The following is an 18,460-nucleotide window of genomic DNA, read 5'->3' as shown; positions in this document are numbered from 1 at the left end:
AATTTACAGGCAGGGAAACAGGCTCGGGGGAGTGAGTGCCTAGGGTCACCACATGGCTATTGAGTGGCAGGGCTAGGAGTTTGAACTCTGTTGCAGACCTACAGTTCATGCCCTTAAGGATTGTGCTTCCTGGTGTGCTTGGCGCTGGGAATCAGACAAGGAAAAGATCCATGGTGGGGGTGTGCAGACCTCAGACAACTTGTGGATCTTAAACAGAACAGGAACTGCTCACACTGCAAGCGCTCCTCTCCTCAGCACCAGCGTCGTGTGGGGAAGAGAAACTGTGCCAGTGCAGGGGGGCTTCCCTTCAGAAGTAGGGAAGATTTGAGTGTGGCAGGGATGGTGTCGTGGGTGATGGTTCTTGCTGATTTTGGAAATAACTTTAGTCTGCTATGGTATAGTCACACATTCAGGTACACAGTCAGAATGAGTGAAAATGGGCTATAAAGCCATGGGGAAGAGTGGAGACCGGGGGTGGGGGTGGGAGATGGGGGTAAATTGGAGACTCTAGAGAGCAGCCACCACTTAGCTCTAATCACTTAGTGTCATTTGGAAATGTAGGCCCATTACTTACAGGAATACTGATTCCCTCTCCTGCCCTCCAGGAAAAGCCACAAATTGGGTCATTTTTTGTCTATAAGCTTCCAGATTGGAACCTCAGGAGACGCTGTGCTCAGCACTTCACAAACAGTGAAATGGGGATGCAGAGTTAGAAATGGGGATGCAGAGTTTTAGAAATGGGGATGCAGAGTTAGAAATGGGGATGCAGAGTTAGAAATGGGGATGCAGAGTTGAGAAACCAATGAAGTAGACCAGGGGTAAACAGTCCATTTCGCTTTGGTGCAGCTGGCACCAGCACTTCTCAGACTCTGGTGTGTAAACTTCAGTGAAGGGGGGTTGTGTTCAAATGTCCGTGCTGATTCAGGAGCCACGGGGTGGGCTTTGAGATTCTGCAGGATTGGGCTCTGAGGAGAAGGGCCCTAAGGCAGCCTCTAGATTTGGTTGGGGGAAGCGCTGTGATAAATTAGTGCCATCTACTGTAAGTGAAGAAAGGGAAAATGGCCGGACATATTTGCCCTCCCTGTAGCACCCCAAGATCCTCAGGTACATTCTGTGTTTATGGTCATTTCCAGTGTTCCCCTAAAAAGTCAGAATTTGAGAACACAGCTAGGTCAGAAGCTTTTGAATTTGACACCTTCCCTCCTTAGGCAAACACTCCTGCACGTAGGAAAAACTTGGATTCATCTATCATCTGGGAAACTGGGGTTAAGCTTTCAACTTGGGTGGGATAAAGAGAGAGTTAACTGATATGGCTCGCCCTCCTTTCTGCTGTGCTCTGGGGATACAAAAATAATATCGTGGATACGCTGGTGTTCTGTTACCTCCACGTGGCCTTGGCGTCCCTTCAGCGTGGGGTCCGTGATGAGAGGGCAGGGCGGGTGCTGAGGAAATCACGTGGAGCAGAAACCCTCTTGTTTCCATTCCCTGAGCCCTCTCCCGGTCCCCGGCCGGCGTTCGGTGCCCTTGGCATTGCGTGCCAGGAAACAATATGATCTTTCTAATTGGGCACCAGGGAGGAGAGGCGCTGGGTGAGCCAGGATACCCTGGCCGTTGACACCTAAAAATAGATCTTTTCCCCCGTGAATAAATGAATGCTCTGGGGGACAAAATACCTCGCAGGTTTCTAGCCATCTCGGACGGTTTCACAGGGGAGGCCAGCGGGGCCCCGGGTGCAGCCAGGTGGGTGGAATGGCAGCCGGGCCCCTCGGAGGAGACCTCAGTGGCCTCCCGCGGGCAGAGGCTGGTCTCAGGTCCGAGGCCGGTGTGCATGGGCTGTGAGGTGGGGGAGCTGTGTGGGAGGAGAGGGTCTTGGTGCAGTGCTGACGCTGTGCGTGCCTGAGAGTGCTGAGCGCATGTTCTGACTCAGGAGCTCTGCCTGGGAGGCTCTGAGTTCCCCGGTGACACCTATGCCGCTGGTCCGGGGGCGTCAGGCTTTGAGTGACGCAGTTCACCATGACCTTCAGGACTCTGAGGAAGAGGGGACGCACAGACTGGGGAGTTACCCACTCCATTTTTACCTTCTTGTATTTGGCCTAAGCTGAGAACAGGCAAGGGCTTTAGCAGGTGCTTCTCATCATCCCAACGACATTTTCCTCGTATTGTGTGTTATAATTTTGCTGGTCAAATGGTTGGGGGACCCCGAACACTGTAGACGTAGTATGTGCTATCCTACATAATAAAACCCTAACATGCAAATTGATCGAATGAGGAACAACCAGCAGAACAACTGGCCTCGATGATGCAGACTGAACACCAGGGGGCAGATGCTCAATGCCTTGTCCCCCAAGAGGGAAGTGACCAGCAGCGGCCAAGGTGGGTGCCAGTGGGGGAGGGGTAGGGGGGGCCTGACCTTTCTCCATCTACCAGTCACCCCACAGATGGCCCTGATCACCGGCCAGGCCTAGGGACCCTACCCTATATATTGGGAACAGGCTCTTAGATTTAAAAACTAAAACCTGGCAAGGCTACTCTAACACTGAAAAAGCAGGATGATGCAGCGATGACATGCATGGACTCTGGCTTGCACATTTTGTGGTCAGCCCTGATTCTGACACTTATAACTGTGTGACAAATCCAATTGCTTAACTTCTCTCTGCTTCAGTTTTTCCACCTATAAGATGCGGAAGAAAATGGTACTACTGCCTCAGAAGGGTCATGTTATTATGTACTATCGATACTTTTTATTATCGGGGGGGGGGGGGGGGGGGCGGCGTCACTGGAGCATGCAGGCCCCAGATTGCCATAGGGATGTCGGACTGTTGGTTTTAGGCCTGACATCCCCTAAGGGGTCCCGGATTGTGAGAGGAAGCATGCACTGGGCCTGTAGTTTGGTGACTAACAGAGCAGACTTTACCAAAATTGTCAGGGCAAAAAAAAATAGCCCAGTCATAAAAGCTGTGAATAGATCTTTTCCACAATTTTAAAACTTTCCTGAGGCTGAAGACAGGTAGTGCAGTGGGAGGAATAAAACTTCCCTGAGAGGAGGCTTCATTTGGAGAACAGCAGGACAGACCCGACTGAGAGTGACGAGGGCAGAGCTGGGACCGGCTCTATCAGCTGTAGAGGTTTCTTCTCAAGGCGGGAAAACGGCACTCCTCCGTCTCTGTGGGGGAATCCTTTGGGGGACATCTGGCTGACTGTGTTGAAGAGGTACCAACCTCCTACTGGCTAAGTTCTGCTTGAATAACAGCATCCTTCCCATGTGAGTTCACCCCCTGGGGTGTTGCAGGCACCCCACTCTCCCATAATCCTGGGTGCTCGCCAGAGCTGTTTTCAGCCTGTGGAATTGGTGTGTTCTTGGCACAGGCTCCTCAGAACCTGCGGTGACGTCTGGCGGTGGAAGCCATGACTGGGCGATCGTCACAGATGAAAACCCAGTGAGCTCCTTCCTGGGTCTTGGATGGACCCTCCCGTCCCTGAGGGAGAAGGCTCGGGTCCTTCCCAAGGGGATGACCAGTTGTCTGGTCGCTGAGATTCTGAGACTGAGGCCCCAGCTTGTGCTTCTGATTGAATCCCAGAAATCGCTGTCCACCCGTGTGGTGTGGAAGTGGTGCGGCCAGGTCTGCGGAGGAGCTCTGGGAGAAGCTGCAGCGACAGACCAGCGGGCAGCAGGCGCGATGTGCGTGTGGTCAGGGTACGGAGTTCGGGGCGCCCAGCAGGCTCGGCAGGGGAGGAGGACTCAGCCTCCCACCTCCTATGCGGGGAGAGTGGGGGGGAGGATCAGGGCCGGGAAGACCTCAGCGGCGTGGCTGGGGCTGGGAGTTAGCAGGCAGAGCTGAGGCCTCTCTCCTGCCCTCCCTCTCCCCTGGCTGTGCCAGTCCTGGGCAGCTCTGCCGGGGAAGGGGCCCTAGGTCTTCGTTCTCCTCGTTCCTCCCTCCCTCACGTGGGCGCTGTGGGCAGCCCCTCCCCCGTGGGGAGCACGGAGGAGATGAGACGGCAGGAGTAGGACTGATGTGAAGGAGGTCTCTGCACCAGGGGGCTTGCTGAGGTTTGCTTTTATCTCTGTTCCCCACCGTGACCTGCAGGGTGACCTGGATGGAAGGCCGGGGTCCTTACGCCCTTAGAGGCAGAGCTGCCTCTCTGACTCCTCCGCTAAGCCATTGCTTTGTGCCCTACCCCGTGGTGTCTCCAGGGCCCCGGCGAAGCCAGCTTCCTGTTGTAGGATGCAAAGAACTAACGCTTGGTGGGAGGGCCCACACCAGAAAATGGGTTTTCTTCCCGTTCATCCTGCGAAGTTGGAGGCTTTTCTTCCCACGTCCTAGCAGACTTGCTCAACTGGAAGCGAAATGCCAATAAAGCTTTTACATTCTCCCCCCCCCCCCCCCCCCCCGCGTGGACTTACAGTAGAGGGCAAAACATAATATTCTAAGATGTGAGGCGCTCACGTGGAGGCGGCCATGTGACTTCGGCCGCCGTGTTCCTCTGCGTGAGATCCCTGGGCCGAGCCCCGGGCTCTGCCACCCTCCCTCCTGCTGGCGGGTTGGCAGGAACGGACAGCTTTGTCAGAGCGGAGGGGTGGGGGGGCAGAAGGGGGGGCCTGCCCGGGCAGAGGAGGCCCTGGGCTTGATGAGGTCCTGGGGCCGAAGCTGAGGCCATCGCTCGCCCAAGGACCTGCAGGCGCTTCAGTAACATGGGAAGCAGGGACAGGGAGCCCACATCTGGAGTTCTGCTTTCGGGTTCTTGTTTTGCTTTAAGTCCAGACGATGGTCAGCAAAAGAAAACCCAGCAGCGGCCCTGCAGCCGAGTGAGTCAGCATGGGCGGGTGAGGCGCCAGGGCAGCTCATCCCTGAGTCACCGCCGTCGGGCCGAGTGGCCCCTGACACCTCACTTTCTAATTGCCTCCGGTCTGGAGGAGCCAGCGGAGGCCAGAGCACCCTGCCCGGGGACACGGCCGGCTCAGGGGAGGCTGGGAGAGGAGCAGGCTGCTGGGCTCCCTGTCCAGGGCTCCTCCTGTGCACCAGACCGATGCCAAAGTCCCACTGGCTTCCTGCTCCTCTCTGGGCCCGAGCACAGGGCTGGCCCAGGCCTGGGAAGCTGCCCTTCAGCCTTAGGCCCCCGAGAGCCCCCTCTGCTTTCCCTTTGGGGGTTTCCTGAGGCCGGGTGTCTGGCCCCCACTTTCCCTCCACAGGGGCGTGGCATCCAGAGCCATTGTCCCCCTCTCCCTCCAGCAGCATCCAGCAGGTGTCACCTGCCAGCTCTGTCCCAGCTTCTCCTTCCAGGGTGTCATCTGGGTGCTGCTCCCTGGGCCCAGCAGAAAGGCTGAGTGAGGAGCAGCCCTGCGGAGGCTGGGAGGAGCTGGGGCACGGTGTCTGCCCCCCTGCAGGGCTGGGGAGGGCTCCAGGCCCCCACTCTTTTGTTCTAATTGCCTCGCTGGCAAGTTTGTTTTCCTTTCTTTGAGCAATGGCTTAAAACCCAAGGCAGTACCTGCGCCGTTTGGAGGGGAGCGGCGGACTCCAGGTCTAAAATATTTAATAAAACAGCTTTAGTTCCGAGAATGAAAAGAAACAATTTTAGGTGTTGATAAATGCTTGGCAGAGTTCTCTTCCTCTTTTCAGAGCGCTGATCCTGCAGATTAGGGTTTTGGCACATGGGTTACTACTTCACAACCCACGCAAGCAGGGAGAGCCGTCAGCGACGCTTTCTTTCCTTCTCTTCTGCAGAGAAGGGGCTCTGACCTCGGAATAGGAGCCGGCAGCCCCAGCACTGACACCTTCCCAGCCCCAGGGGGCTTCTCCCCACCCCCACCCATTTCCTTTGTTCAAAGAGACTGACAAGTTGTGCTTTTCCTCACCTTTCCCACGGTGCCCCGCACCTCCCACCCCCCCTACCCACCCACAACGTGTACGGCGCATTGACCAACGAATACTGACGGCGGTTTGTCCCATGTCCTCCCGTATATATATCTGTCACACGTCCTCTAAGGAATGTCACCAGGCAGTACCTGGTTCATATGGTTTGAATTACTGTCACACCTGACAGAACAAAGCTTCGTTTGTTTAAACATATGCCATGGTGAAGGCTTCATGTTTAGCACTCGCGACGTGTCTGTGTGAAGGGGCGGTACCCTTTTTCGGGGGTGAGGGGAGGGGAGTGGCAGCACCAGGAATGTGAGCCAGGACGTCTCCTGATTTTTGGAAAGATAGTGGCACTGGGTTAGACCTAAGTTAGTTTTTCCTGAGTGGCCAATCCCTGGTGTCCCTGAGAAGCAGACAATGTCAGTCTGCTGGTCCCGCGGGGAAGGACTTTCGTGGCTGTGGGGACAGAGAGAACAGGAGCCGTGGCTCTCGTGGCCCCTGAGCACTGCCTGGTTGGGACACTGGCATGGCGCAGGGTGCCCACCTGCCAGCGGGCAGCAGGGGAGAGTGCTGCGGGCTGGCCCGGAGCCCCGCTCACCATCGGAGGGCGGCGTCTCCTCCTGCCTTTCCCCGGTGTGTGTCTCCGCTCTTCCTTGGGAGGGCGGGGTGAGATGGACTTCCTAAGAGTAAGCTGACACTAGAACCACTTGGGTGGAAACATGACTGTTTATTCCTCCCCCAACCCCCCACTTTCTTCTCCTGGGTTCCAGAAATGACATCTTCACGTAGATTTTGTTGATTGTGTACAGATTGCTAGAGAAGTCAACACCCAAAGCAAAAAGGCAGGTGCTTCTTAAAGAGTTGCTCCATCCATAGGCTGGTTTTTACAAGGATGTCAGAAAACATGTTGCGGCTATGATTCATAGCCCGGTGCTTTGATAAATTCTTGCATTGCACAAGTTCATGATTCAGTCTGTCAGATGATCTCCCTTCGCGAGACTCTATAACGCAAAAACTCAGTGATTTGTTTCATGGGTCCTTTCATCTGTCTCCCCGTGTGATGCTGCCTGTTTTTAAAGCTGTGACGCCTTACCCAGCTCCACGCGGGCCTCGCCGCGTGGCCGGGCTCCATCCCACGCTCGAGCGCTGGTGCCTGCAGATTGCAACCCTCTCTTCAGGGCCGTCCGTGGCTTCATGCTTCAGGGGAAGACGATGGACGATGTGCAGCCTTTCACAGGAATGCTGTGGCGGTAGAATGAGGTCACCAGCGAAAGTACTCAGTTCTTACGAAGACACCTGCTGCAGGGCTCCAGGTGCTGGTATGGGCAGACGTGTTAAAAGACAGGCGTTTTTTGTTTTTCATTTTTTAAAGTTTTTTGTTGTTGTCAATCCTCACCTGAGGATATTTTTTCCATTGTTTTCCAGAGAGAGTAGAAGAAGGGAGGGAGGAAGGGAGGAAGGGAGGAAGGAAGGGAGGGAGAGAGAGGGGGGGGGGAGATATCAGTGTGAGAGAGGCACATCAAAAGGTTTGCACACACCCTGAACAGGGGTAGGGAAGGAACTCACAACCCTTTGCTGCATGAAGAGACACTCTAACCACTTAGCCAGGGCAGGTGTTTTTTTAATTTAATTAATTTTAGAGAGGTAGAGGAAGGGGGATATATATATATATCAAATTGTTGTTCCACTTATTTATGCATTTATTGATGATTCTTGTATGTGTGCCCTTACGGGGGATCAAACATCACTCGCCTCCACTGGGCCCTGTGCGGCCTTGGTGTACAGGGACAACACAAACCAGTTGAGCTACCTGGTCAGGATGGTAGGGACCAGTGGTCGGCAAACTCATTAGTCAACAGAGCCAAATATCAACAGTACAACGATTGAAATTTCTTTTTTGAGAGCCACAGTTTGCCTACCACGGGTATGGGCAATTTTTTCATTTTAAGGTATGAAGGTGCTTGCTTTTGACAAAGCTCTGACGATGAACATTTGGCTGTTGGCATTCTATAGAAAAGTGTGTTTTTAAAAAGCAATTTTTCAAAATTTGTTAGCATTAGGCTTGTTAAAATGGAAGCTTGGGTCCCAGTACTTTTTAGCATCTTGTGAATGTGGGTGCTGTATCTTGGATGTTGGAGGGACTTCTCTATATTTATTGATTTACTTAAATGGCCCATCCTTCAGTTCCCCCATCTGTGAAACAAGATGAGAGCACTTCCCTCGAAGTGGTGAGGATGTTCAACTGCCATGCATTCATGGTAGACACTTAGCACATGCCTGTCGCTTTGGTGAGACTGTACCTTTTACCATCATCCTTAGTTACTGCCGCATACCCACAGTCTGCACCAGGTGCACAAATATGGCGATGAGTTGGGAGGGACACAGTAGACCGTCAAAGAGAGTAAAATGAGAGTGTGGAAATAGCATTGAATTAGGACAACGGTTCTTATCTCACAGGTGTATTTTAACTCAGATATGGTTCTATGGCTAAATGCTGGCTGGAAATGCATCCGTTTAAATAGCAGGATTTTTTCCCTGGGAGTATAATTACCCTAAAGAAAGATCCCATTGTAGACAGATGGTGGTAGTTCAGAGATCGATTGTAATCAATAAGAAGTTCCAGCAGCTGTCAGGTTCAGAAAGTAAAAAGGGTTGTCAGACTGAGAAACGGGAGAGATGAAAGGCAGAGACTGATGAGTGTTGGATGTTACTGTTCATCACGCCAGCTCCCGTCCATCCTTTCTCTCCTCAGCAGTCAGGACAGGAAGCGTCATGCCTTCAGTCAGTTCAATAAACAGCAGGCGTCTGGACAGATAACGCTGGGGGCAGGTGGAGGGGAGTTCGCTGAGTTTTCCTGTTGAATGACATTGTTCAGTTACTCTTGATGGGTCTAAAAACTGTTGTAATAATGAAATTTGAAAATTCCACTATCTTTTTTCCGCCTTCCTTTGAATGTAAAGTAAAATCTGAAATCCTTCATTCCTTGGCTTCCTTAGAAGTACAGTAAGTCCTCAATGCTGTCGGAAGGTTCTTGGAAACTGTGATTTTTAAGTGAAATGACATTTGACAAAACCAATTTTGCCCGAGGCTAATTGATATAAATAAGAGTTAAAGTTCCCATAGCATATTTCTGGTCACAAAACCTCCACCAAACTTCTAAATAAAGACCCAAAACACTTCCACTATTAAACACGGAAATAAATGTGAGCTACGCATACCTTTAAGGAAGGTGAATAAAAAACAAGTAAGATCATTCTTTTCCAAACCACTAATCCTAGTTCAGGGTTATGGGCGGCCAGGGCCCCTCCCAACAGCCCAGGGCACAAGGCAGGTACCCAGCCTGGACCGGACACCCTCCCATTGCAGGGCCACCCACACCCACGCTCACACTCAGACTGGGACAATGGAGGTAGGCCAGGTGACCATATGCACATCTCTGGATGCGAGAGGAAACCAGAGTCCCGGGAGAAAACCCACACACAGCAAACTTCCCACAGACAGTGGCCCCTGCTGGAAATCATTTGTCCTTTTCTCGCCAACATTATAACGAAATGGTGTGGAATGAAGTGGCATTGTTCAAGGACCTGCTTGCTGTCCAGGGAAACTGGCCATCTCCCTCCATTTTTGGGCAGGGGACTTTGTCTATATAAAACCTGCCAACACAAGGGCCAGGTGACATAATGGACAGGAAGCCAATCCCAATTTCCGATCCTTTTGAATTAAAAATGACCCCAGCGGTGGGGGTGGACTGTGTCTCCCATGGGACAATCCGAAAGTCACGTTGCCATTTGTTGGTCTTCTTCACTCCTGAACTCTCGGTGACTTCTCATTTGAACTTTTAGGGGGGAAACATCTCAGCATTAAGAGCTTCCCCGAAGGTTAATCTTCAGTCTTGCTTCCCGGTTTCCAGACAGAGTTAAACTCATGAGTCTGTTTGTTTTTCTGTCTCCAAGGTGTTTGGCCCCATGACCGTCCTCCTGGCCAAGGTGGGAGAGAAACACTCCGTTACTCAGACAGAACACTGACAGGAACTAACCCGGGGAATGGTGACTTGACACAATGTTGGCTGGGGAAAGCCCAGATCTCCTTCAGGCAGGACTGAATGTTTCCCAAATCAGTTCTGACAAAGCGAGGTTAGCATTCAACTTTCTGGAGTTTCTCAAAAAATGGTTCAGGGTATTTTAAGCCAACTCTGTATTTGTTGCCTGTTTCTCAAATGTCTAACCTCTACTACCTGTTGAGTACTTCATTTATATCAAACATTCTACTTCCGAAGCTGTGCTGTGGACGTTTCTGTCTTGGGAAAGTTACCCTAGAGTGCACACACCATGTGATGCCTTTGATTTGACATTGGGGTCAAATGGAGGGCAGCGTGGGCCTTCCTCCAGGGAAGAATGGAGGCTTGTCTTGTTTTCCTCATTCGGTTCTTAGAGTGCATTCAACTGGCCATAGTGTACTCGCCTATCCGGGCAAAAACATCACTCGCCTCCACTGGGCCCTGTGCGGACAGGGCTTGTGCTCGGAGAGTGCAGATGTGTGGGCGCATTGTTGAATGCTAATGTGTGCGGCCTTAAATGCTAGGCACAGACCTACGACTCGTCTGGGTTATTTATTTTGCTTTAGTGAGAAAAGAAAAACACGGTGCACTTGGATGACATTACGAGACAACTGCACGTTATGGAGAGAAAAGTAAAATGTGGGTCAGAAAAAAGACAACAAAGAGAACATGTCACTGTTTCCAGGCTTTGTCTCACAAAGATTTGGTAGTGTTTTTTGGATGACTGGTTAGAAGAGATACCCAATTTAGTGTGGTGTTCTCTGTGAGTCAGATGACTGTTTTATACAGCTCAATTTAGACTTCAGCTACTGGGGAAAGCCACTTTTTTCCCCCAAACGAAAAGGTTTGGATGCTGATTGACTCTTAGGGTTTGCGTTCTGATGGTTCCATCTAGCCCAGCCTGTGCGTGAACCTCAAATGTGGTGTGAGGAGGGGGTGGAGGTGGGCTCAGGGCTGCAGAGGCTGAGAGGGGGCTTTTCTGATTGTGGCACAGTTTCCCACTAAGAGGTTTTAAATCCCGCCAGCCCCATGGAGGGGCCAGGAAACAGCTAGTGGGCGAGGTCTGGCCTGAGGCTCCCAGTTGCTCTCCTCAAGGGCAGAGGACTCTGGGGAGGCCCTTGGGTGCCTCTGCCCCCCGCTTCCCCAGCTCCTCTGAGCTGACAGGAGCAAGCGGTGACACAGCTCCTGGCCAGAGAGAGGCAGAGCTCGCAGCTTCGTGCTCCTTTGAAGTTGGTGCCTCTGTTACTTGCCTGTTGCTGCATCAACTGAGGACTGTCCTCTCCCCCTCCGGTGACCATCTTTAACCGTGTAGCTATTCACCAACTCTTACCGGGCCACCCTCTCCCCAAATTTAGCATATTTATTTTAGTTTGTGGCCCAGGGAGTTTTTAAAAGGTGTAATTTTTTAAATCTGTTTTTTTAATTATTTCAGAGAGGAAGGGAGAGAGAGAGAGAGAAACATCAGTGATGAGGAGGAATCATAGATCGGTTGCCTCCTGCACACCCCGTACTGGGGATCGAGCCTGCAACCTGTGCATGTGCCCTGACTGGGAATCGATCTGTGATCTCTCCTGGTTCATAGGTCGACACTCAACCACTGAGCCACGCCAGCAGGACTAAATTTTTACCTTTACCTCTTTGAGGCGGGATATTCCTATTTGGTCTGTAGCTATTTTCCCATTGCACTTACTTCTCCTTTATTCCTACCCTTCATTCCGAAAGGGATTAATTAATGTAGCATGGTTTCCATCAAGGTTAGCATTGGCCTGTCGTGTTTCTAGCAAACGAACGTAAGTGCCCTCCTGCGGGCTGTTCAGACATGAGCTCTGTGGGCGGTTTCTTTTTACCAGATGGCCATATGAGTGACCTACCTGATTCTGTCTTCCTAGGTCATGTGTCAACATCTCTCTTAGCCATTATCATTACTACCAGTTACTAAAAGCTTACTATGTGCCAGGCTCTGTGTAAAGCATTTTACATGAATTTTCTCATTTAATGTTCAGATCAACCAGTGAAGCAGATAGTATCATCCCTACTTATAGCGAGGCAAATCGAGGCATCAGGAGATAAGTTACTTGTCCAACTTTATTCTGCTAGTATGTGCCACAGCCAGAGCTTGAACCTCATCTCAGTCTAGATCCTGTACCTTAACCAAAAGTGGGCACCTTCTAGAGCAGAATTATCCCCCAGGGGCATTGTGTAGTACCTAAAAGTATATTTTATTGTCATAAGTAGGAGATGCTACTGGCATATAAAGGGAAGAGGCTATGGGTTCTGCTAAGTATCACACAATGTACAGGACAAACTCCCGTAAGAAAGAATTATCTGGCCCCGAATGTTGAAAGTGCCAAGGCTGAGAAACCCTGTGAGACGTAGCAAAGTATTTGTGTATAATAGTTAAGGGTACCACTAGGTGATGTTCCAGAACCTTAGTTACTTTAAGAACTATGCCTTGTTTGCATGGTTTCAGAATTTATTTTTACATTACTGAATAGGGGAAACACATACCTGATTACAAGGAGAAGGCATTTAATGCTCTTCCCAGCTTTGGAAGTGCAGAGGCCGCCTCGTCATTCTTACACTGCCCTGGCGATGTGGCTGTTGGAATAGGCGTGGTGTTTGGATAGTCACACCAGGCATTTTTTCCTCTGGTTCTCCCTCAGAGGCTTCAGTGCACATAAGTTCTGCTCAGTGTCAGCAGGAAATGTTTAAGTTGTGAAATGTTAGAGTCTTGGCCCTGTTTGGGTCCCCTGAGTGGGTGCAGCTCACGTGACCCCCCGGAGCCTGAGCTCAGACCCATGGGCCGGCGGTGGGGAGGCCCGTGGGCTGAGGGAGCCTGGGCTGGGCACAGGGTAAGCCTGCTCCAGTTTCTTTGCCCACGAGGCTGCTGGTGTAGGGTCTGTGGGGAGGAGCTCTCAAAGCCTTAATCACAACCTTCTGTTTTGTGTCCCGTCACGTGCTCCGCCCTCTGCTCGCCAGGCAAACCGAGCGCCCCAGTTGGAGAAGTTTAAGGTCTTCCTGTTTGTCTGAACTCCTGGCAGCGAAAACGTAGACATCTGTGCATTGTCCAGCCGTTTCCTCCCTCCAGCCCCCTCCTCACGCCCCGGCAGCATCTCCCGCGCCGTACTGTTCGCATTCTTCCTCAGCCTGACCTGTGCTAACCGCCTGGTGATTGTAATGACTCTTCGGATAAAGTATCCTTGGGACTTTTTTTTTTTTTTTTTTTTTTTTTTTTTTTTTTTTTTATGAAATTGCAAGGGTGGGGGTGGGGGAGGTGGAATCCATGGACCCAGCCAGAATGCAAGGCACAACATTTTGATAACAACCTGCACTCACCGCAGTCTTAGGACCAGTCACTCCAGGACGGGAGTCACAGAGGGCTCAGCAGCCCTGCCTGGGCCCCAGGGCTCTGCACCACGTGCCCTTGATGGCAGACGGAGCACGTTTGTCCCTTACATGCGATGTCGCCTAGGAATTTTCTTCATAGAAATTTGGACCAGAAACCCAGAGTCACTTAAAAGTCAACCAAGTTCCTTGAAATCATTTTTAAAATTTCACAATAATCCTATAATTTAAAAAATAAATAGGTACAAGGAGTTAAAACATAAGGTTAATTTTCATTCTTCCATTTAAATTTGTCTTAATAACTATCTAGCAGAAATTCCTGGATTAAATATCCTTCATCCTTTCAGACATCATTTCTACTTATAGACACACACACACACTCACACACGTACATACCCACACACACAACCCTGAGTGTTATCTGCCACTTCACTTTGGCTCAGAAAACAAGCAACGCCAGCATGATCCAGCCCATTAGCCTTCTTGTAAGAAGGGTTTTTGTGCGCCCATCCAACAGAAGCAGAAGAACTCCAGTCTTCCCACCCCCATCCCAACTGCAGCTCTCTCATACGAATGCACTAACTGTTGATTTACTTCACAATTGTTATATTCCTGATAAAACTTTATCATTTTCTCAAGATTCTCCCCCTCCCATGCTGCCCCCATCCACCCAGCATGCCCATTTCTGTGGCTAGTCATGCTCCTCGGTGGGCTCAGTGTCTGCGCTTCCTGATTCCAACCTCAGTGGCAGTTTCTTGAGGAAGTACGAGGATCTTGTGCCTGTGCCTGCCCTCGCCACCCCATCCTCCATCACATTGCTCCACACACCCCGGGCAGTCAGATATTGAACATGGTGTTGGCGCCTAGCGGCATCTGCCTGCCTCTCCTCTTTAACCCTCAGTGCCTAGTCCAGCTGAAGATGGCTGTTGCTCAGGATGGTAAAGAAGGCTCAACAAATGCCTCTCTGTAGGAGTTCTCCAGTTAGGGAAGCTGGCAAAGTCAGACTCCTTTTTAAGTGCTTTAGTTATAGCAGCTATTTAATAAGCATTACTTTCAAAGAACGGTGCGGTTTAATGAGATAAGAACAAAGGAAAAAAATCAAGAAATCACATATTCTGGGTCCTGAGAAAAATAAGAGCTGTTTTTTTTTGAGAATTGGTGCATTTTCATCCATTATCTCAGAAATCCATTGCTTCTTTCCTTTTAAGCCTCTGGCACTTGGTTTCTTTTGTGGGGAGAGAGGTGTTTCTACAATACATGTGTCACACACACACACACACACACACACACACACACACACACACAACTCATTTCCCACCTACACATAGCCAGCCTTCCAAGTCTGCATTTCGGTTTCTGCCCACATGACAAAGGCTCAATGGGGGTTAGCCCTTGCTTTTATGAATAGCCACCTCCACCAAAGGGCAGTTTGGGACAAAGGCCAGGAGGTTAGGAGTGAAACTGGACTTATTTGTGAGTATTCTTGCTGTCGACATAGGTTTGTTCTCACAGTCCGTGCCTGCAGCCTGCCTACCAGTTTGGGGTGTGTTTGTTTGACCGCCAAGTAATTTTTCTTGGCAGAACGTCTCATCTGCTAATTGTGCTCATCATTATAATCAGATCAATTTTACTGAACCTTGGTAAAATATTGCCTTTGACAGCATTGGGACCAACATTTTTAAAAAATATATTTTTATTGATTTTAAAGAGGAAGGGAGACGAGAGAGAGAGAGAGAGAGAGAGAGAGAGAGAGAGAGAGAGAGAGAGAAACATCAATGATGAGAAACACTGATTGGCTATCTCCTGCACACTGTTTACTGGGGATCAAGCCCACAACCTGGGCATGTGCCCTGACTGGGAATAAACTATGACCTCCAAGTTCATAGGTCCCTGCTCAACCACTGAGCATGCTGGCTGGGCAGGACCAAATTTAAAAGAAAAAAAAAAGGGGGAGGAGGGTTAAAAAAAATCTATCCATGATCTCACTGTTAATGCCATGTAAAATTGAAAATCAGTTTAAATTAATGTCAGCTCAGCAGCTTCATCACCAGGCTATTGGGTTGGAGTGTTGAATTTTTAAACATCGTTTGAATCATTTGGTTGATCATAACAAAATGAGACATTTTATTAGATCATTAATAAGAATACTCATCAGAAATAAGTGCCCCTAGAAAGATGCAACTCAGCCTCTGGGGCCGTGTATGACTGATGAGAGAACTGCACCTTAATAATTCACCGAGGAGCAGAGAATAAACAGCAGCAAACATTAATTCTATGGGACAGTTTCATACGGTTTATGTTTTGAAGTAAAAGGGACAGGACTTTTGACTCCTGCCTGACACCAAAGCACTGAAAATGGGTTCTCTGTGTTCAGCTTCTCCCGCTGGAGAGACGCACACTGAGATGCTTTTGTTCGTCAGTTGGCACCCTTTATAAAAAAGTGGCTAAAACTCTGTATCCTACCATGTCCTCTGCCATATGTCTATGAAATTCTTCACGATCAAGCATTTTACTTCTCCAGAACAGGGGGCAAAAGTTCCTAAGAAAGGAAAGACCCGTTTAAGAGTGTGGATTTTGCCGAAACCGGTTTGGCTCAGTGGATAGAACATGGGCCTGTGGACTGAAAGGTCCCTGGTTTGATTCCGGTCAAGGGCGTGTATATTGATTGTGGGCACATCCCTGGTAGGGGGGTGTGCAGGAGGCAGCTTGTCGATGTTTCTCTCTCATCCATGTTTCTAGCTCTCTATCCCTCTCCCTTCCTCTCTGTAAAAAAATCAATTTTATATATATATATATAATTTTTTTTTTTTTAAAGAGTGTGGATTTTTAGAACTGAGAAGGAAGGGCTCTGAGCAGGCTCCATCTCCGATGCTGAGGACAGCGGAGTCCTCGTTTCCAGCCGTTAAAAGACTGGAGTGGAGCCGCTCTGCGATGCTCCCAAGACAGAGAGACACTCGGGAACCGGGAGTGAAGGGGTGCAGGCGGGTTCTCCACCCGGGAAAGCGGCGAGGAGGAGCCAGGCTAGCCCAGGCCCTTCGGCAATGGCCCTGTGCGGGGCCCCGGGGCACGCCCAGCCCGTGGTTTACTTGCTCTGCGGTCAGGTAAGGCCTCTCCTGCCTCTGCACTTGGCATTCGTCCTGATCTAAGGGGGCCCCTGTCTCCCATCCACCCAGAGGCGAGGGTCCTGGAGAGCCGCCTCTCCCCGGTCTGGGAGGAGGAGATAAAGGCGGCATGTGCCCAAATGACGGACTTTGGGAGCCCACAGTGACGGCGGTGGTCTGCAGAGTCTCCCCTTTCCCTCGTACTGGAGACATGGAAGCCAGAGTGGTTAGGGGGCTGTACATGCTCACACCCCAGTTAGTTAAGAGCCGAGAGCAGAAACCACATTTCCCCTGCTTCCTACTGGTGTCTCCCCCCCAACGTAGGACTTTGCCATTTGACAGACTTCAGACGATGGTGAGTTAACGATATTAGAAGGTGATTGGGTATGTGTGTGACCTTCAAGAACAGAAACATAAATGTTAACCACTATGATGATTATAGTATTGATTCCCACCACCTATCGAGCACTTACATTTGCACTTCGCTTTACCTGCACGGGTTTTGTAATCCCGTCGCACCCTGTGACACTCCCACTGCAGGGAAGGAAGTTCATTGTCCAAAGACTTGAACTGGTGCACGGCCCAGCAGGGTGGTGGCGCTGAAGCAGGCCTGGCTCCGTTTTGTATGCTTTCTGCCACAGGCCTCCTCCTCCGTGGAGAACTTGGTGTGTGAGGGCGAGGCTAATTGCCCACATGGCAGGGGGGCCCCCGAACAGGAAGTCCGTCCTAAATGGCAGTGCTGGAGGGTGTCCTCAAGTGGCCATGCCGATGTGGGGTTTGGGGGTGAGAGGCTGGACCCTGTTCCGGGAAGAGTAGGCTTCCTGAATGGAGTCCTTGCCATGTGCCACACACTGTCCTAAACTCGTTACTTATTTTACTTAATGGATCTTCACAGCAAGCCTATGTGGTCGGCACCATCAGTACCCCGCCTGACAAACGGGAACTGGGGTGCAGAGGTGCCCGAGGACTCAGGCCCGGATTCCAGTGCAGACAGCCTGGCTCCAGGCCGCACCCTCCCGATGCCGCCTTTCTGGATGAGCTCACTGGGCTGCAGGGGAGGAGCCGCGGGGCGGGTAGCCGCCTTGAGCAGGGTGGCTGTTGAACTCACCCATCACCTGGGGGTGAGACCTCCCCCCAAACATCGCCTGGCACGTATTTCATGCCAGGACCCAGAACTGTCCTGGGAGAGCTTGGCGCCTGGGAGGCAGGGACTCTCTCTGCCCCCTGTGGGCGTTTCCTCCCAAGGCCCCTGAGGATCAGGGCTGTGGGAAGTCATGTGCTGTGATGAATCTGGTAGTTCGGAGAGCGGTGTCAGCACTCCGGGCACGCTCCTTTTTGTCACCTCACCAAAACACGGTCTGTGTTTTCCCCTTCACGCCTCTCCCCAGGCGCTTCTGCCTCGCACGCACCTGTGGTTACTGAGCTGTGTGGGTTCCAGTGAGTCATCCGCTCTGGCCTGGCGCAGGCTGGGAGGATGGTGGCAGGAGCCCCCTGTGGCACCTGGAGTGCATGGCGCTGGCAGGCTGCCTCTTCACCCGCCGTGGGGAGCAGCCCTGGCAGTGGAGCAGCTGGGGAAGAGGGCGTTAGGCCCGTCTCTTCTTACGGAAGTGAACCTAGAGTCCCTTCTCTCCCAGCCTTCCTCTCTCTTCTGTCTGTTAGTGGCTTGGCCTGGTGACACATACTCTCTTCTTGTGAGACATCCAGTTGAACTGTATCTCTATTTACTACGCCTCATTGTTGTTACAGGCTGTGAACAGTGAGTCCCTGTTTCCAGAAAGTGGGTGGTGGGGACCTTATGAACAAGCAATCAGGGCTCAGATTTCCAGAACAGGGTTTTCTCTGACTGACTTGAACTCTGAGTCTGCACTGATTCATCGAGGCTGCCATGAGGAACACTCATTGGACCTCCTCCTGCTGCTGCCTGGAACATTCCTGAGTCATTAGGCCAGTTCGGCAACGCAGGCCAAGGCTGTTGTCTGCATTTACAGATTGTCCCGTATCTGCAAGTACCTGAAGCTACTGGCAACTGTACAGTGAACTTGCGTTTCCTTGAAGAACGTGTGTCGTTCTGGGAATGACACGTAGTAAGCATCTGTTTGCAA

The 18,460-nt window shown here is 51.0% G+C and overlaps 1 protein-coding gene across 5 annotated transcripts in view; it reads left to right on the top strand.

The window, feature by feature from the left end:
* The window catches only part of LHFPL2 (LHFPL tetraspan subfamily member 2), a 136,746-nt gene that overhangs the window by 84,859 nt on the left and 33,427 nt on the right, over window positions 1–18,460 (top strand). Inside the window, exon 1 of one of the 5 annotated variants that reach the window (XM_084881352.1) lies at window positions 3,014–3,262. The exons of the other annotated variants lie outside the window; for them this stretch is intronic. The gene's annotated coding sequence lies outside the window, so the exon portion shown is untranslated. Of the gene's footprint in view, window positions 1–3,013; window positions 3,263–18,460 lie in introns of those variants that run through there. 5 annotated transcript variants of the gene reach the window in all.

Source organism: Pipistrellus hanaki (genome assembly GCF_964339955.1).
Source record: "Pipistrellus hanaki genome assembly, chromosome: 4".
Classification (NCBI taxonomy): domain Eukaryota; kingdom Metazoa; phylum Chordata; class Mammalia; order Chiroptera; family Vespertilionidae; genus Pipistrellus; species Pipistrellus hanaki.
Note: the sequence above shows the minus strand (reverse complement) of the source record. Positions and strands in the feature narration are given on the sequence as shown.